Source organism: Gymnodraco acuticeps, unplaced genomic scaffold (assembly GCF_902827175.1).
Source record: "Gymnodraco acuticeps unplaced genomic scaffold, fGymAcu1.1, whole genome shotgun sequence".
Lineage (NCBI taxonomy): Eukaryota > Metazoa > Chordata > Actinopteri > Perciformes > Bathydraconidae > Gymnodraco > Gymnodraco acuticeps.
Genome location: NW_022990453.1, coordinates 10,593 through 32,208, shown reverse-complemented (window position 1 = coordinate 32,208; position 21,616 = coordinate 10,593). Strand labels below are relative to the sequence as shown.

At 40.6% G+C, this 21,616-nt stretch overlaps 1 long non-coding RNA gene across 1 annotated transcript; it reads left to right on the top strand.

The window, feature by feature from the left end:
- Positions 1-778: 778 nt before the first annotated feature.
- LOC117552367 lies at positions 779-14,894 on the top strand. Its single transcript, XR_004569937.1, has 3 exons — positions 779-835; positions 13,876-14,003; positions 14,703-14,894. It is a non-coding gene; the product is annotated as an uncharacterized LOC117552367 (long non-coding RNA).
- The last annotated feature ends 6,722 nt before the right edge of the window (positions 14,895-21,616 follow it).

Genomic DNA, 21,616 nt, shown 5'->3' with positions numbered 1-21,616 from the left:
TGAACCGACTTCGGCCGAGATGGGTGCCTCCAGTGTAAAAATCTACAGTAGCCTACACTAATGCAATGAGTACAACTTTGTACGGAGCCATACACATCAGCGTTGCGAGCTCATTTCCATTGGTTTCAATGGAGACGTGCACTGCAGCAGCGCGCACCGCTCGTCATGTGACGAGGAACAACCAATCACAACCGAGAAACATCTCAACTTCCGTAAACACAAGTGTACGGCAAATATGGAAGATAAGTTCATTTCACAGCGGGTGGATCGTAACCCTTACTTGAAGATCTGTCCGGCATGTCCCCATATTCATGGTATGTGCACCGCTGCTAAAATGTAACACAATCATTAATATCCTCCACTTTCCGGGGGACACACCCACACACAATATAGAGAGGCGAAGTCCCTCCCCTTCCGGGAGCCTCCATGGGACCCCGGAAGCGGAACATTATACATTGAAGTCAATGGAGAGAGAAAGGTTATCTTTTGATCCCGTTTGAATTGTGCCACGAATGACACATATGATGTTTGTCAATTTAAAAGAACATTTTACAAGTCAAAAAAATGTAAATGTGTCGTAAAACTGTGAAGTTACACATTTGTTTGTGAGAAACCGCTCAGTGAACTACAGGTCTCTGGTCTCGCACAAAACGCGTCACCATCACAAAGATGGCCGTCACGTTAGCAAATTTCACCTGTTTCTTTCAGACTGAGACGAAAAGTATAAAACGAGGTGAACATCACTACAAGTCTGGGCATGTTGAGAGCTGTACATACACGAAAGGGGAGTTAGTCGGTTCTGTAACAGCAGCGGGACCGGCTTTACAAGGTTTCGGTGAGTAATATGAGTGCAATGTGTAACGTTAATGTCAGCTAGCTAACATTAGCTAACAAGGTACACTAACGTGTTTTGTTTTAGTAACTAGTTTTCTCCTTAAGAAATGCGTGGTCTCTGTGTATGCTGTGGATAACATTAGTGTTCACAAGAACAAGGTACACTCCCGTGTTTTGTTTTAGTTGCTCTTCAGATTGAAGCGGCCAGTTTTATATCGACTATACTGTATGTGTGATCTCCTTTTTCTCGTTGTGTCATTTGACTTTATTTGCTGTGTGTAGATTCAAGGATTTTGGTTATCTAGGCACAGCTGTGTGTGACTCCCTCTGGTACACTGGTATGTGTTTTCCTAATGTAGAGAGCATTGATTAATTAATAAACTACACACTGAGTCTAGATCCTGACCAAATCCTTTTTTATTGTTGATCAAATGTTTTTCAAAAATGTATTCATACACATTTAGAAAAATACAATGTACAATCACAACCAATACAGCACAAATTACAAAAAATACAGAAAAAACAAACAATAACAACAATTAGACAAGAGGACAAAACTATGGAAAAATAAACCCTTCCACCTCCAGATCCGGACCATCCTTGTATTATTGCTCATTCAATCTATTATAGCATGCTAACAAATGGTACTTACTTTATTTTTACAGATCTGCATGGGAGACGATGGCGCGATGCAGAGCGCTGTCTGTGATTGTGCACAGGGGATGTACAAATGCAGCCACGCTGCAGCATTGGCAATATTTGCCATGTGGCAGATCAGCTCCACAGATGTTGAGTGCCAGTGGAGGAAGCCTGGCACTTAAAAAGTAGTCCAGCCGGTGTCTCAACTTTACCAACAGCGAGAGGAGACATACAACCCACTGGCCAGAGACATCGCCAACTGTCAACTGGGGGGTTGTAAACGAGGCCGAAGGGGTGAAGGCTTTTGTGGAGGCCTATCGGGTGACAGTGTTCGAATCGAGTCTGGTCTCTTTGTGAGTGAGTCCGGTGTTTTGGGAGGATCACCCGATGGACTTGTGCAGCCATCTGCCCTGCTGGAGGTGAAGTGTCCACACAGCCAGAGGAACATGACCATCGCGGAGGCAGTCAAGTTACCATCCTTCTGTCTTCGTGAGGAGGGTGGGTCATACATTCTCAAGGAGAATCACCCATACTGGCACCAGGTCCAAGGGCAGCTGCACATCACAGACCGGAGTCTCTGCTACTTTGTTGTGTGGACCACGAAGGAGGCGATCATCATCCCCATCCCCAAAGACCCTGCATGGCATGGAAATCTCCTCCTCCTGGAAAAATTCTACACCCAGCATATGCTCCCTGTGTTGGCCAGTAGAGAGGAGGACATTTCAATAAACATACTCTTAACACCCTCGGACTCTGCGTTGTGTTTCGTATGTGTGATGGGGTGTTATGCAGGGGGGAGGAAAACAGGACACAGCAGATTGGGATTGTGGTGGAGATGCTGAGCAGTTATTTAATTGTTGCATGTAATTATTATTATACTGCGTGCTTCTTAGTTATTCCATATTTTGCTGTAACATGGATCTGTATGTAACTCTATATTTACTTGTTATCTACCACACTTCCTTCTACATCATACACCATCATTATACATGATGGTGTATATAGGATATATATATTTGTATACATATCTGTAAATTGTATAATTAAATGTTTCATATTTGGGATTGTTGGAAACGTCTTTTTGATCTCTCTCGTCTATAAACACAAACTGAGTAAGATTGACAATAAAGTTGACTTTGAAACATAGATATATTCTTTATGAAAATAGTTGACTGTTGTCAAATGAATCAAAATGAAACGTTGGACTGAACTACAACTACGCCTTTAAATCTCTACGGACTGTTTTTCAGTGGGATGGCAAGTTCCTATCTTTAAACATTTATTATTTTTTTCTCAGAACAAATTTGATTTTCTGAAGTTAATTTAACTTTGCCGACCATGTAAGGTCATTATTAAAAGGTACAATCAATTTGTTTAGGGTTGACTAAAATAATGAAAAACATTCATTTGGATAATTTACTGACAGAATAAGAAACTCAATGATGCTCTACTCACCTGTTCCCTTTTCATAAAGTGAAACAGTTGAAACGATAGATTTGAGTAAACTTAAAAACAACCTTCTCCAAACGCTATCAAGGAATATACCGAATACTTGTTTTAGAACTTTATTACATATTTTTATATAGTTTGAATGATCCATAATTGACAGAAGCTTGTGTTTACACTGACCTGTTACTCATATATGAATGTCTTTGTAACTTCAGTAAACCACTACCTCACTCATTTATTTCATTCATCACGGTTCAGTAAACTAAGTGATACATAAACCAGTTTAATCATTATAATAACGTAGGATTGCAACTCTTTGAAACTGTAGGTGGCTCTTAAAAGAGCCGTTGTGTTTGGGTGTGCTGGTCTCAGGTCAGTCTAAGCCCTCTCTCCGCGGATGCGGCGGGCCAGCTGGATGTCCTTGGGCATGATGGTGACCCTCTTTGCTTGGTTCATCTTACTGGGGGGCAGCTACATGGATGTCGGTGCAGTCCACAATCATTGTGCAATTGAAGGCAGAATGAATTTATTATTGACTCCGAATGAAGCACAACTTCATGTCATAAAATACATTGACCTTATTTGTAATTGTGTAAAAACATATGAGCATTGATTAGCAAGCAGGACCTGCAGGAACAGAGAATGGTGATGGATGGAGCTGGGAAGAGAGAAGAATAAAGAAAACAGATCAACTTTATTATCGGATATTAAAAATTATATTTCAAAACAAGTTGCCGCTCCTACAGTTTTCTAGTATGTAAAGATGATTTCACATGACCTATGCAAAATATCACACTCAATACATGTGTGTCTCTGGGGGGTGCATTGTGCTTTTGATGTATATAAATAATATACCATAACCAAATACTATTACGTACAGTGGAAATCAGGTTGCCAGAGCAGGTCAGTGTGCATGTTCCTCAACGTCTCAGCAGTTACAGGTGAGGTAAAGAAAATAAAACAGAAAAAGGTCAGTAACAACACTTTAAAGTAACAACACTTTGAATAATTATCTCTTCTAACAATTTTCTCTCAATAAGCACACAACGACTGTCTTTCCAACAAACAGATTGACTCACCCTCGCTGTCATCACAATGAAACACGTCCAGAAGAATGTCATGCAAAGCTCCCTGCCTGCCTTCGACTCTCCCTGAACTGCTTGCTTAGCACCCGGTGGAGGGCGCAGTAGGCTACTCTTCAAATGTTTCACGAAATACTTACCATCATGTTTGGTTACTGTTTAACATTTTGGTTTACTTCATGTAATAAAATAATAACTTCATGGTAAGGCTACTAAAAATGACAAGGCTAAGTAATGTAATGCTAACTAACGTGCTCGCTACTCGTCGCTACTAGCTAGGTAGCTAACTTGACTATGTTCCATGCACAACATGTATATTACCTATGATATTACCTGATATGTCTGATCCAGCGACTCCTGGTCCTTTCATCAGACGGGAAGATAGAACGAGCAAGTGGTATGATGACTTTTGTGATTACAACCTGGTACAAAGCACACAGGCATCTTGCAAAAGTGAACCAACCACTTGGAGCATTATCGCCTGTGACATCACTTACGCGACCCAGAATGGGATTTGTAGTCTTTGTAGTCACGTATTTTTCATAGTCTTATATTTCAACAGTTTTACGACAAAATGTGACTTTTTTGACATGGAAATGATTGTTTAAGATTGACAAACATCATATGTGTAGTTCGTGGCACAATTCAAACGGGATCAAAAGATACGTTTTCTCTCTCCATTGAATTCAATGTATAATTTTTCGCTTCCGGGGTCCCATGGACCGGAAGTAGATGGGCGTGACTTCGCCTCTCTATTGTCTCTGTTTTGATCTGTGTGTATTTACGGTATTTACATGGACACAGAGCGGATCAAAGCAGAGACATAAACACCGTTTTTTAGGGAAAACACTGCGGTCCCACAGACAATACTGTATCTTTAACAATCAACACCTTAAATGGGTAAAGATGGTCGCTTAACGTAAGGTAGGCCTACAACCTGCATCAGCGCCCTTAAAAGTCGGCACAAGAGCAGAGCCGGACCGACGCAGTAAAGTTCTACACCGCCTGACAGCAGACATGAAACAATCATTTAAAACAAGACGTAGGCTAGCCTATAGACATGCAAACATGCCGCAAGCTCATCCATCATCTATGACTCCCCCCTCCCCACTGAACTCGGTTTAATGTGCATAACGTTGGGCAAGGTTCATAGTTTTAAATATTGTAAATCAAGCAACTGCCGGACTTACGCTCTACAAATACTCACAGTATAAAAACACGCTAAACACAAGTCAATCAATATAAACTCACCTTATGATTTTCATGGCTTTATCCTAGCTAACACCAGTGAATGACAATGTTTACAAATTGACAGCTGTATTTACGTTGCTCGTTGTAACGGCAAATGTGAACTCTGCTTTTTGCAAACAATGCGTCTTGTGATAACCTATGACCTATGACGAACGTTTGATGACATTAAATAACTTTAAATAACTTTTACCTTGTAGAGATGTTCTCGGGACAGAACCAGCTTACTCCTCCGATGCGGGAAGAAAAGATGGTAGAACCCCTCCCCCCTCCTTTGTTTAAAAAATAAAAAGCTTCACATTTTAAAAAATAAATATATTTTGCAATTTTTTTCTGCTTTACATCTTGTCCATTAAAGTGCCATATTGTTCAGGTTCAATTACGAAACTATTAAAGTACGGGTTTGAGTCCGACCATGTTAATTTGTGAATAAAATATTTGTAAATAATAATTAGAAGCTGAGTAATCGGCTGCAGAGCAAGCTGCTGACGTATGTGCTCAGTGGGCGGAGTTACAGAGATAAACATAACTTTTTTCTTATTTCTTAACATGATTGAGACTTATAGAACGTACAGCCCTCAAGATTAAAATAGTTCTACATGATTGATTCATGTTTCGACGAGAAACATGAATAAATTATGTCTCATATATTAACTGCATATTTGCAAATTGAACAACCCCACTTTCCCCTTTTTTTCAGTGTACTTTAAATGCCATGCACCTCCATTGTTTTGCTGTTGTAGATATCTTTTGCACGTGAATATAAAGTTACAACAAGGCAAAACAAAAACAAACACTTCATCACTAAAGCTTCTACGGAGGTATACATTCCATCATATCATCGTTATCTAGATATAGACTAAATGCACTACTTTTTATTTTGTATTTTTGTATTTTATTATACATGTTGCATTGTTGGAGGAGCTCAGGTCAGAAGAATTTCATAGCCATTTCTACACTGTTCATATGACAATAAAACCTTTGAATCGAATCTTTTGAATCTGTCGGATAGATCTAGGGTTCTGCTTACCTAGAGGGATGACTTTCTGTTTTTTGTGCCAGCGGCCGTTCAGGATGATGCTGCCGTACACCAGCATGTCGTTGAACAGAAAGAAAACTTTAGGCTCTGGCTTCCTAGTACGTCCTTGCTTTATGACCCTGACCCACCAGAACTCTCCCTGGCTGGGATAGAGGCCTCCCTGCCGGTCCGAATGAAGTCTCAACGGCTTGGATACGCTCACAGTTCTCCTTCTCAAACGTTACCAGATCCATCGTGGTGAAATCTATGTGTAGCACTGAAATTACAGAAGAGCCATCTCTCACTTGTTTTATACAGGCATGTGTCACAATCATAGACTGTTTATATAAACTATTGTTAAGTTATAATTATAATGTCTTTATATATATGAGGCCTTATTCTGATTTGGGGGGTTTTCCCTTTCCTGTAGTGTGTTATAAGTTGTTGTGCATGTAAATGGTCTGGGAGTGCTAGAACCCAAAGTTCTTATCCTTGAAATAATTACAACAGAGATCAAAGACTAACAGAAAAGACACTTGTGCTATGCAAGAGGTTTGTTACCATTGAATAAAATAAATATCGAGAAAATTAAATAAAGTTAAATCTTTGCATTGTGTTACGCTGCGTCCACACTACAGCGTTGACAGCTTCAAAAACAGTCTCCAACGCGTCTGCCCATTCACTTTGAATGGGGTGACGTCACGTTGCCTCGCTTTTTGCCGAACTGAATTGTGGGTAGCATAGCGGTCCGTCTCCGGCGTCAGAAGTTGAACAATGTTCAACTTCTGACGCCGGAGACGCCGGAGTAGCCAGCGCCAGCCAATCAAATCCCGTTTCTGAAAATCTGACAGCTCAAGCCCTAGCCAATCAAACCGCGTCGAAGCTGGGAGAAATATCCCGCCGTTCATTTCTATATTTAAAAAAAAGATGGAGGAGAAACTATTTATCGCCGTAGCAAATCACCCGGTTTTGTATGACCAGACCCTCTTCACCTACCGGGATACAACCCGGAGGAACCAGGCATGGAGGGAGGTGGCAGAGACAGTGGGTGAAACTGGTAGGTTTTCACCTGTTTGGGGAGTTTATATATATATATATTGCTCGCATAAAATCCCCGGGGTTTTTTGCTTTGTATGTCGGGGGCGGGAGATTCATGTGATTGGTTGTTGGTCGCGTTGCTCGAATAAAATCCCCAAGCTTCAGACACGCCCAGCTCCAAGCTTTTTTTGAAGCTGTAGTGTGGACGCTCCGTAACTGTAAAGTGTTCGAAACACAAACATTTATTGGGCTTATAAAGTCATGAAATCATGAAATCCTGTCAGCAATAAGGGAGGCATTCAGTTATTAGGTTTTGCCCAAAAGCATCATGCATTTAATTTTTTTGTTATTTTTTAAATTAAGATTTTCTTTTTAAATCACCTAATCTGTATATAATGTCAGTATTTTGTAAGTGTGTCTAAGTAGAAACAAACACACAAATAATGCACTTATAATACATAATTATATTTTTGTATGAATACAAATTTGTGCTTACAAAGAGGCTTGTTACCTTTGACTCCAAACAACTTAAAGAAAATTCATAAAATTAAATATTGGCATTGTGTAACTATAAAGACCTTAAAGCACAACATTTATTATGCTTATAAAGTCATAAAGTGGGACAAATTAATCGCATTTTACGACAAAATCCCATGTGACCTTAACGGAATCACATGTGACCCTAACGGAATCACATGTGACCTTAACGGAATCACATGTGACCCTAACGGAATCACATGTGACCCTAACGGAATGACATCTTCACAGTTGAAAGTAGAATCGGTGACATCATCACGTGACATCACAGGTGGTTTAGAGCTTTGCATAGCAAGAGCTTTGGGTTCCAGTCAACTCATTCAGTTGTTCAGTTCAGAGCGGTGAGTGGTACACATATTCAGTCAGAGCAAACAAACTTTACAGTTTTCTAGACAAAACACGTATCACGTAGACACATAGATTTTTATCCCTACGCACAACACAAGTCCACAGACAGTGCCATGGAGGGAACAAAGTCAGACCAGAGCAACATGGAGACATCCGACAGCCAGAACGATGAGAGTCTCCTGCAGTTTGACGCAGAGACCGTAAAACTGCTGGTGATGAGAGGAGATGAACTCCTTGATTGTGTGACAATCTGGGAGGAAAGATACGGCGCTCTGGAGGAGGAAATGGAAACTAAAGAGGCGCAACACAAGCAGCAGCTGCAGGAGAACCTGGTGACCATAAACCTGCTGAAAAGAAGAGAGGAAGAACTCATTCAGAGCCAGGAAAAGTCCACCAAGGACCTGGCTGAGAAACAACAGAGCTGGGAGAGTGAGAAACAAGGCATGAAGTATGTAGTGGAAGAGAAAAACTACCAGGTCGCTAGAAACCACACCTTGGAGACGGAAAAACAAAAGATGGAGTTGAAATTGAAACAGGTGATGAAGCACAACACTTACCAGACCTGTAAAATCAAAGCCATGGAGAAGGAAGTCCAAAAGTTGGTGGACCAGTTGGAAAAGCAGGGAGAAAAGATCTCGATGGAGACCAAACTAAAAGAGGTGTCTCAGGAAAAGGACGACCTGGCCAAGAAGAACCTGAGCTGTGAGACTGAGCTCAAACAGGTGGAGGACAAACTAAAACAGGTGGAGGAGGAGAACGAGCATCTGGCAAAGAACAACAAAAGCTGGGAGACGGATGTCAAACAGCTGAAAGACCAGATGAGAGAGAAGGAGGACAAGTTCTCCAAAGACCTGGCAGAAGAACACCTGAGCTGCGAAACCAAGGTTAATTTCATGAAAACCACATTTCAAGAGGAAGAGAAGAAGAAGGACAACCTGGTTCTGAAAATGCTGATCGGGGAGACAGTGGTTAAGGCAAAATTTGAAAAGGCCAAGGAATCCATATATATCCTGATCCAGGAAAACAAGAGCTGGGAGATCGATTTCAAACAGAAGGACATGAAAGTCCAGCAGCTGCAGAACGACCTGGATGAGCAAGAGAAAAAGTTCTCTGAAGATTTGGCCGAAAAACACCAGAGCTGGGCGACTCAGCTAAAACAGGTGGAGGCTAAATGCAAACAGGTGCAGAAGCAAAAGAATCATTTGGCCAAGTTAAAAAAAAGCTGGGAGACGGATGTCAAGCAGCTTGAAGACCAGATGAGAGAGAAGGAGGAAAAGTTCTCAGAAGACCTGACCCAGAAAGACCAGCGCTGGGAAACCAGGGTTATTTTGATGGAGATACGATTGAAACAGGCGAAGGAGAGCTGTGAGGCTAAAGAGAAGAAGATGGACGACGAAAAGACACTTCTGGAGGACCTGTGTCTTCACATGAAGAATAAGAGCAGAGGATTCTTCGCTCGCAGGAGGGCGACTGAGGAAAGGGACGCCATTTTGCAGAAAATGCTACGCAAGATGCAAGAGAAGGAGATGAGAAAGAAAGCAAAGGGGGAGAAAGAGGAGAAGGAGGAGGCTGGACGTCAGTAGCTGCCTTTTCCTCTCTTCTTTCTCTTCTCAATTTCCCCTCACCTCCTTCCTCCTACCTCACCCCTTACTGCCTTCCCCTTTTCATACTCAGGGTTTTCTCCTGGAGCTCAGGTTTTCCCACAATCTGTATAATAGATGTAAAAAAACTCACTATTAAGTCCCTCCCCCATTTACTGTACCTACTTCCTGCTACCTCACCCTCTCTCACCTTACTCCATCCTTTATTTACCTACTTCCTCCATACTCTCCCCTCACTTCACCCCAAACTCTCTCCTCCATTTCCCTCACCTCTTTCTTCCTACATCACCCCCTCCCTTCCTTCACATTTTCATATTTAGTGTTTTTTAGTTGTGTTTAGACTTGATTTTAAAATAAAATGTTAATTAAATGTATTATTTGTATGCCTCACTGTGTAAACATATACAGTATATATTCATTACTTTATGACATTTAGGTTACTAAAGTACCGGTATCTGTTCTATTTGTGATTTAAACAACTTTGAATTTAATAAATGCAACAACAATAGAATATCTTTGTACAGATTGTTTTTGGTGTTTCTACTTTTGGGTTCAATTACATTGTTTTGTTTTTGTTGTTTTTCAAAAATGTGAGGATTTCATAAGAGCTGTTAAAGTATATTCAAAGCTCAGGGTTTAAATGTAAACGTTATTTAATGTATATATGAATTAAATCTTGTTGGGTTGGCGCAATGTGCTGCTGCTGGTCTCTCTATAATGAGGTGAAGTTTCTGCTTTATGCTGATGATGGTGTTCTCTACTGTCTCAAACTGAAAAAATACAACAACAGCTGCACATAGTACAAAAGTACTGGCAGTAAATATGAAGAAAACTGAGGCCATGAACATTCATATTTAGGGTTTTCTCCTGGAGCTCAAGTTCGCCTGCAACTCATTCGCGGCATATCACATCATAATGTATCATATATCTCCTTATCTGAGTCAGCTGAGTCGTATCTGGCCGTGCAACACTCACAGTGTCACATAGTGCTGGGGGGAAACGATTATTTTGAAAACGATTATTTTGAAAACGATTAATCGGGCGATTATTTGATCGATTAGTCGACATAACGATTATTTTTCTGTTGTTCAATTCATAAAAAACGTAATGTAAAAAAAACGTAATGTAAAAAAAAATGTTTCACGATACTGTGTCTTAATATTAAGAACCTATTAATGTGTTATACCAGATTAACGGAAATAATCTCAGCTAACTGACGATACAAACCATGTTTACCAAAACAAAACACAAGTCTCATAAGAAGCATCTAAATGACCCCTGAGCGAAAAATGCTAACGGACATTGGCACAGAACTCAAGATAAAAGTACCCTTATTACTTATCGTAGCTGCACATACAATATATCCGATTAAAGCTGAGACTCCACAGATTATGTAGGTATATAGTATTATCACTGAGTGATCCGGACTCGCGACAGGGGAAGCAAATACAGTCATCACAACACGTACCTTTACAGAGCTTCTAGGGAGATCGTCTCACCACCGTAGCTGTCAATCTGATCAAAAGACGTGTTCAATGGCATTAAAATGAGAAAAAACACGGCTGAATCGGTTAATCCATAGGTTTTTAACGTCTATGTATAAAAAATATTGAATTTATAATCCATAATTCCATTTTTATGTAAAAATCGGAGAGCAAATGCTAGCTGCTAATGGTAGCCACCACAGCTAGCTGCTGCTTCCGGCCTAGGCTATGCAGCAGTCTCAGTGAGATATAAATATATAAATATCTTTGCGTTTTGGACAAACTTTAAAATATTCCCATGCTTTTGAAGACCTAGGGCGAGATGTTTTTGTTTGGGGGCTTCGTGCGCAATCCTGTGAGGAGGAGGTGGTAGCCGTTTCAGTCTCCATTGTGTTTGAAGTGCGATTGCGAACTGCTTGTTGCTTTGGGTGACCCACGTGTGTGTAGCGACCATAGACTGTATATATAAAGGTAGCGACGCGTCGACGCGGAAATATGTCGTCGACGATATTTTGAAGTCGACACGTCGACGTCGTCGACGCGTCGCTACAGCACTAGTGTCACATACTGTATGCAGAAGGATTATTTTAAGCAACACATTAAGTTGACGAAACACTCGAGACAAATGTAATTAAAGTCAGATCCACTCGTCTCTTAGACGGGGCAGTGATATCATAAACCTGTTAATGTATGCATTCAAACACTTTTTCTTTTGCCAGCTGTATTCACCTTGCAGGTGCAGCTATGTGGCTTTGATCCTGGATAAAGTCATGGATGTTTAAAGTTTAACGTCTTCATATTTGTCTAATATTATAGTTGACTTTTCATTCAGTAACTATGACGCTGAGCTGTCAGTACGCTTCTCCATGTTTGTGATTGGTCGAATGCTCCAAATACCACCCCTTTCATGTGAACGCGCACCTAACTAGATAGGACACGGCTGGCTTGAGCGATCCACTTGATAACCCACGTCGTAGTACAGTTTAGCGAGAGCGCGTATGTTTTGGATTAGGCCAACCGGCTAACTCAAACATATCCAGGTTAGGTTGAACCAGCTTCGTAGTACAGGCCTCAGGTTAGACTACATTACATTTCATTTAGTTTACGTTTTTTTTTAAAGACTACATATAAGAAACACCCTTATAGCCATTTCAACAAACAAAACATTATCACTTTTGTGAAGGAGGCTTTATCGCAGAATGTTTGGCTATTGCCTCTCACTTTCTGAATCACTTTTGCCTAATAAATCAGAAAATGTGTTTATCCCTGCAATGTTTGCAGTATGTAAATGTTATGAATAAACATTCAGAAATTGTCAGACTAATACCAGTTTTCAATTAGTTAAAGATCAAGTTTAAGTTAGTCAAGTAAATCACACAAAACATTTGAATACTCACCATTTACTACAGAGCCTTTGGAAGAATGTTCAAAGCAAGGCTGAGGTCAATCTTCTCCACACCAATTACCTATCACAGAAAAACATATTTGAAATGATTTCATTATTCACACACAAATAAAACAAAAATGTTCTGCTCCTTAAAGGCGACATTTACCATTTAATGATGTACCTTTAGGTTAACATGAACCGACTTCGGCCGAGATGGGTGCCTCCAGTGTAAAAATCTACAGTAGCCTACACTAATGCAATGAGTACAACTTTGTACGGAGCCATACACATCAGCGTTGCGAGCTCATTTCCATTGGTTTCAATGGAGACGTGCACTGCAGCAGCGCGCACCGCTCGTCATGTGACGAGGAACAACCAATCACAACCGAGAAACATCTCAACTTCCGTAAACACAAGTGTACGGCAAATATGGAAGATAAGTTCATTTCACAGCGGGTGGATCGTAACCCTTACTTGAAGATCTGTCCGGCATGTCCCCATATTCATGGTATGTGCACCGCTGCTAAAATGTAACACAATCATTAATATCCTCCACTTTCCGGGGGACACACCACACACAATATAGAGAGGCGAAGTCCCTCCCCTTCCGGGAGCCTCCATGGGACCCCGGAAGCGGAACATTATACATTGAAGTCAATGGAGAGAGAAAGGTTATCTTTTGATCCCGTTTGAATTGTGCCACGAATGACACATATGATGTTTGTCAATTTAAAAGAACATTTTACAAGTCAAAAAATGTAAATGTGTCGTAAAACTGTGAAGTTACACATTTGTTTGTGAGAAACCGCTCAGTGAACTACAGGTCTCTGGTCTCGCACAAAACGCGTCACCATCACAAAGATGGCCGTCACGTTAGCAAATTTCACCTGTTTCTTTCAGACTGAGACGAAAAGTATAAAACGAGGTGAACATCACTACAAGTCTGGGCATGTTGAGAGCTGTACATACACGAAAGGGGAGTTAGTCGGTTCTGTAACAGCAGCCGGGACCGGCTTTACAAGGTTTCGGTGAGTAATATGAGTGCAATGTGTAACGTTAATGTCAGCTAGCTACTAGCTAACAGGTAAATCAGGCTCCAAGTTTATTTATTTTTTATTAAACACTCTTGATTTACTCCAAAGACATTGGGCTGTGCTTAAAGCCAGATGTTCGTTATAAGCCTGATTCCTCCCTGTGAAATCCTCTGCAGGACTCCAGGCGCTTTGAGGGATTGATGCTGATTTCAAGAGCTGGCAAACGCTGTGCATCAAACGCCCAATGTAGTGGAGGCCACTAATAAAGTGGGTCTGTTTGGTAAACTGGAGGACATCCAAGCAGGTGCGAACTCTCTCTCTCTCTGTTTTTTACTTCTAATGAGTGTTATCAGTACAGGCTTCAGACGTCTAACACACACACCACAAACACACACACACACACCCACACACACACACACACACACACACACACACACACACACACACACACACACACCCCACACACACACACACACACACACACACACACACACACCCCACACACACACACACACACACACCACACACACACACACACACACACATCTGTATTTCTCTGTAGGCTGTCTCTATGTGAAAAAGCTCTGTCAGAAAACCTGGACACCAAGCGTCTGGCCTTTCCCAGATTTTACTTCATCTCTTCAGCTGATCTGCTGGACATCCTGTCCAATGTGACCACCCACAGCAGGTGGCTCACTTACACCACATTCCACTGAGTGCTGTCGACTGCTGTAGTATTTGCAGTGTCCACAGGGGCAGTCTCACTCATAGTTTTTGCAGCCAGCCTCAACCTCAATCATTAGGAAACTGTCTAATGCTTTCCATCATGGAGAGATAAATCACTGTTAAAACAACTCGCCCCTAAATGCATCAGGCATGCTGCAGAACATGGGTCTTGCCCTTACACAAATGAAAATGCTAATTAAACATTATTTATTTGCGCAGTGGTAAAAAACGTGAGCTTGTATAGAGCCCAACTAAATGTGCTTGTGTGTTTGCTCAGGTGGAGAAGCATCTGTCAAAGCTGTTTGACAACATGGCTAAGATGCAATTTGATGCAGATGAAGAGGAGAGGCCTGCACAGAGCGCTGTGGGGGTGTTCAGCAGAGAGGAGGAGTACGTCCCGTTCAGTCAGCCCTGTGAATGCACCGACATACAGACAGCCCTATCTCTTATTCATGTGTCTGAAATCATGGTCCATAACTTCTGTGTGATAAGCGGAATGCTGAATTAATTAATATCTGTATTAGACTACTGCTGACCATGGCACTATGGCTCTCTGTAGATAGTGATGAATTTCCTTAACCTTTTTTCATGGACGAAAATATCAATATAGATATCACAGCCCATATTAAGGGAGGGACATGATAGAGTCCGTCATTGCCCCTGGGGTTTTGCATATCAAAGCCAGAAATCCATTATGTTTCCCATTACATCCCATAGTATTTGCTGATTCCACTATAATGCTTATTAATGACCTCATTAAGGTATATCGAAAAGAGCCGTTGGTGCTCAAGTCACACACATTGCAACTGTTTTGCTGCACTGTTGAATGGCTGTCTTTGGTTTGTGTGTGTAGGTCAGGGGTGCCCAACCTTTTTTGAACCGAGAGCTACTTTTAAAGTTGCCAGTCTGCTGAGATCTACCAGTCCAAATAGAGAGCATAGCCATTACTGACAGCCTACTACCAGGTAAATACACACTTCTACTTGTATAAACTGACCTTTGTACGATTAATACTTCATAAATACTGCAGATCCTTTATCTTACCTCTTTCTAATCTACACACATACAAGTATTTAACTGAAGTTACACAACAGTGTTGTTGATACAGAGTTGGAGTTTATCCACACGTCACTACAGTGGGTAATGTTTTCAAGAAGCATTGAACAGTGCTGCCACATATGACACAGGAACAAAAGAAAATACTCTGAACCCTTTATTTGACATTATATAAAAATAGTGTTGCTACAAAAGTATAAATGAGGCTTACTAATAAGACAACTCAGATCTGAAGCTACACAGGAATCTGCTGCCAAAGTGCAATAAAAAAGACATTAATAGAATCAAACCCTTTTTTTGTTGCATTTTAGTAGATTATAAAAATAAATGCCTTTTTAAAATAGGATGCAAGCAACACTAGTTTCTTAACCTGAATTGATAATACTATACAATTTAAGTTTGCATTCTTATACCATTTTGTACAATCATTATAATGACTAAGTTCAAACAAACTAAAACTTACAGCTGATTAATAACGGTATCTAACTTGAGTTTTTATTATGTCAAAAACCTGTTGAAATGCTTTTGTTATTTTTACTGTCCCCAAAAAGCGCGTCGGCAGCCTCCAGGAATGCTTCTTTCACAACTTCGCCGTCTTTGAAAGACTTCATGTGTTTCGCAAGAATGTGACTGACACGATAAGATGCTCTGGTAGCAGCCTTGCTCTTGTTGTTGGGCCTGGGTGAAAATGGACTGCTGTGCATTTAGCTGTCCTTTCAGGCCCCTCCCCTTTTGGGAGCGTGGGCAGAATTAGGAGGGAATTCCGTCTCGTAGCGTTTGTGCACTGTTTTGAAATGCCGCTCCTAAATTACCCTTCTTCGATAAAGCCACGCTCGCATTGCAGATGAGACAGATGGACTTTGAATTGGAATAGATACAAAAATAATCATCCTCCCACTCGGAGTGAAAATTATATATTTTGGGCTTTTTTGCTTCTGCCATAATTGCGGTCTTGTGTGTGTGCGGACTGTCACTCCTGTTGACACGGACAACGTCAGCCAACTAGTGCCCACTGCCCACCAGCCACGCCCCGACACATGGGGTCCCCAGTAGTTATAAGGATGCGGCATCCATTACATTAGTATGCATACAAAGTGACAGGTGCTGTGACAGGTCCACCTCTCCCTACTTATGCTAATGAGCCATTTGATATGCTAATGAGCCCTTTGTTAGAGGTGTTATCACATGTAGGTGTGATATCACACGTAGGCGTTTTCTCTCACAAAGGAACTGTAAGATACACGTTTATGTATGCAAAAAGTCTAAATAGATGTTATTTAAGAATGTGAGTCTTCTAGCAGCTTTTGATTTAAGTAAGACAATCCAGTTAAAAATGTCGTTTTTGATGACTTTACTGATTTTTTGCTTTTTTTCTGCTACCAAGATACTTTTTTTGTTCTGAAAACGTTACTACTGGTAGAATGTCAATCACTTTGTAACACATGTATTTTCTTCAAAGACTGTGACTCAAAAGACAAGTTTGTGATTTTAACACAACTTAACAGTTCAGATCACTCAGTAATGATACTATTACCTAAATAATCTGTGGAACCTCAGCTTTAATCGGATATCTTGTATGTGCAGCTACGATAAGTAATAATAAGGGTACTTTTATCTTGAGTTCTGTGCCAAAGTGCGTTTTTCGCTCAGGGGTCATTTAGATGCTTCTTATGAGACTTGTGTTTTGTTTTGGTAAAAAATGGTTTGTATAGTCAGTTAGCTGAGATTATTCCGTTAATCTGGTAAACACACATTAATAGGTTCTTAAATATTACGATCCCCCTGAGACACTGTCGTGAAAAAAAAACGTAAATACCACCCGGGGACTTTGGGGTTTAACAGGTTAAAAAAAACGCATATATTACCGCAGGGGGGGAAAAAACCGCGATGTCAGTTTTTTTCAATACCGTGCAGCCCTAGTATGAATCATTAAAAAAATGATGAATGAACATTTGCTGCTCAGTACCCAAACATAAATATTAAATATGTCTCATCTCATCATTAAAACATGAAAAATAAAATGACGGGTAATAATGGATTATGACGGAAATTTTACGATCCTAATATCAAATCAAAATGACGGACAAGAAAAAGTCTAACGCAAAGACTACACGAACACTGAGACTGATTATCCCGAATTGGGAAGATGTTGTCACAGCAGCAATGTTGTCATGCATTACACGAGGTAAAAAGATACAATACGATTTTTTCACAATATCCTTTATTGGTATTTTCTTATATTGGAACAAACAAATCAAAAGAACAAACAAAAAAACATGTACTTCACACACTTACATACACACACCCTTAACTTGCACTAAGACTAAATAGCATACATATACAATACAAAAAATTGAAACATTTCACAAATGTCCTTTCAAAGGCAGTCAACATTCCCATCCCTCTAATGTTCATAATACTGTTCCCAGAGCTGTTTGAAGTCCTTCCGCTTGCCTTTAGCGATGTATGTCAGTCTTTTCCAGACCAACACTACCCGAAGGTCCTTTATCAAAATCATTTTTTCCAACACAGAGCCATAGCCCTCCCTGGCTTGAAGAAGTTCAAAAGTTTGGTCCGTTTGACGTCTGTTTGAAGTCCTTTGGATATATTCCAAAATATACAATAAGATACAAATATAATAAAAAATGTACATTAGCGGCAAGTATATATAAATTAAAAACAAATAACTTAGCAGTAAGTATATACAAATTCACAATGCAAAGGACGTATATTACTAGAGAATCTAAATAATACACAATATAACGAAAACATTGAATAAATTGAATAATCTAATATACTACAGACACATATTGGCATAGGATTATTTATACTGTACTACTATAGGTAGAGAGTTTTTCACTGATTTACTCATGTAATCCAACAGCTGATGGATTATGCATATCATGGTCTCTGTCTCTCAGTGACATTACAGTCCAGTGTCACTTCTTACTCACCTTTGCATAGTCACTCAAATATTTTGATCAGTCAGAACGAGTGATAAGTTACACTTCTCCATAATATGAATTCTTATCATTTTTCGAAAATGTTCTGAAGGGCGACACCCTGTGCCTGACATCACTGATTCTGCTCTCTGAATCAGTGAAGGAGAGCAGCCATTAAACACATCTGATTCAGTACAAAGGTTGATCCGTAAAAAATGCAGTGTCTTTTTTATTGGCTGTAGATGAATCACTGAGTTATGAATCATTGTAAGGACAGATTCAGCCTGGTTTACTAAAGCAGCAGCTCTGTATGCAGTGTGCTCCTAAGAGGGGATTTGATCACAATTACAGAAAGGCCAACTCAATCTGGAAAAAAAGTGTAACTATTAATGCAAATATTGCCATAGCATATTCTTTCTATTAATATATAATAAACATATATCTAATTATAAATACATTTGAATAATGTAATAACAAAAGGATAGAAAGTAAGACGAAAACACAACATAATACACACACAGAGAGCGGACACACTGAGGGAAATGCAGCCAAACACATTTGAACAAAACAAAGAGCGGTTTGGTCCAGTCTGTTGGGATTTGGACCTTCAACACAGGAATCAGTCATCAGTTGTGTTTGTGGTCCTTCAGTTATTTTGTTGCCCCTGATTCAGGTAGCACTGACCTGCACTCAGATCTGGTGACGTCTGATGTGGGCATGGCCTTTTCCCGTCTGGAGGAGGGCTATGATAACGCCATGAAGGAGTTCCACAGGAAGCAGGTGTCCCAGCTCAACACCCTCATCTCCATTCTGATTGGGCAGCTTACGCTGGGCGATCGGCAGATGGTCATGACGATCTGCACCATCGACGTCCATGCCAGGGACGTGGTGGCCAAGATTATCGCTCACAAGGGAGATACATCTGGCAGACAACATCTCCTGTATGCATCATGCAGGCTGTATTTTGAGACGCTGTAACCAGTGAGTAATGCACTTACAATATTCAACGACGCATGTCATTAGCATAATTAGAGTGTGGGAAAGCTCTGATTATTTCTGGCTTTATTTAAAGCTGTGTAGCTCTCTGTTCCTCCCTCTGCCTTTCACTTGCTTTTGAATGTGGAGAACTATCAGGCCTTTGTGTGGCTCTCCCAGCTGAGACACCGTTGAGATGAGAAGGACAAACATTGTTTTTCCAACATCTGTGACGCCCAGTTCCTCTACTCTAATGAATACCTGGGCAACACGCCCCGATTAGTCATCACTCGTTAAAGCGTTAAAAAAAACATTCCAAATGTACTATGAGTAACCATTGAAATTACAACATATATTACTACTAACTGACTCCACAGTCAAAACATCTATGTTGGCGCCTTTTCAAGATCAATGAAAACACACTACAGAAACATACTTAAACCAAATGAGACATACTATATGCATACACACTATATACATTTCACATGTACTCACAGTCAATTATTACACAATAAGCAAAAGTGTACTGTTTTTTACCTTAACATTAGCAACCGGCTCCGCTAGTCGCTAGCTGTTAGCGTGACACTCAGTATTCAATTTGCACACATAACTGCAAAAAACACTCGCTCATAAACAATGGACTTCATCACAATATATTCGTAACACTATTATCCCTTTAATGGGGTACATTTGTGTTATTAAAGACTTTTAATCCACCTGTATAATAACACAAAGAGGCAGAAAACGATAGCTTTGTGTTCAGATCGACGGCAGTGTTTACTCCTCCTGGTTTTAGCTTCCTCCCGAGTGCTAACGCCTTCTTGTGATCAGTCTGCATATCTAACAACACAGTTACTATGACATTGCCATTTTAATTACTGTTTTAGACACAACAATAAAAAAGGATGGAGGGTGACATTTTTTAAACCTTTTTAAGTTCACTTATTTGATCAACAAACTGTACTATAATCACATTATGAACTGTACCATATTTAAACTGAATGGTAAGCGATTTTAGCTATAATCATAATTATGTTTATTATATACACTCTTTTAACTCTTTACATTGAGAAACATAAATATAGAAGAAAGTACGATACAAATATGACATTAACTTAAACACAAATCTACAATGCTTCTGAATGAAAAACTGGAGAGCTGTACTGGAGGGGTACAGGTAATAATAATAATGCATTTTATTTATATAGCGCTTTTCACAACTCAAAGACGCTTTACAGTATGAGGGAGGGTAGACAAACAAGGACAGACAACAAGTAAGTATAGTAAAATAAAAAATAAATACAAAATAAATAAAAAGGCAGTCAAGAGGAAGTTGATTGAGAGGGGGGGGGGGGGGGCTTAATGGGTAGACAGAGTTGAAAAGATGTGTTTTTAGGCGGGAACTGAAAGACTGTGAGGGAGTCAGAGTCACGGAGATCTTGGGGGAGGGAATTCCAGAGCCTAGGAGCTGCCACTGAGAAGGCTCTGTCCCCAAAGCTGCAGAGTGTGGATGTGGGAATGGATAGGAGGTCCGGCTGCGGTGGATCTGAGGGACCGTGGGGGTTGTATAAGGAGTGAGAAGGTTTGTGAGATAAGGTGGGGGCAGATGGTGGAGTGCTTTGTAAGGGTGAGGACCAGAACTGTTGTAGTTGATGCGATGGAGACAGGAAGCCAGTGTAGGTCTTGGAGGACTGGGGTGATGTGATGCCATGATTTGGTATGCGTGAGGAGACGTGCAGCTGCATTTTGAACCCGTTTGAGTCTGTTGAGGGATATAGTGCTGATGCCGTAAAGAAGTGAGTTGCAGTAGTCAAGGCGGGAGGAAATGAAGGCATGGATTAGTCACATCGGCTGCGGGGCGGGTGAGAGAGGGTAGGATTTTTGCAATATTGCGGAGGTGGAAAAATGAGGTTTGACTGTTTGGCGGATGTGAGGTTCGAGGAGGAGGGTGGGGTCAAAGATTACGCCAAGGTTGCGTGCCTGATTGGAGGGGGAAACAATGGTGCCATCGATGGTGATAGTTATGTTAGTGACCTTGCTGAGGGTGGATTTGGAGCCGATTGCTGTTCAGTTTGAGGAAGTTGTGTTGCATCCAAGTTTTAATAGCTGTTGGACAGGAATCAATGTGGTAAGGGGTGGGTTATGGAGGGATTTGGTGCTGAGGTAGATCTGAGTGTCATCAGCATAGCAGTGGAAGTCCAGGTTGAAGTGGCGGAGT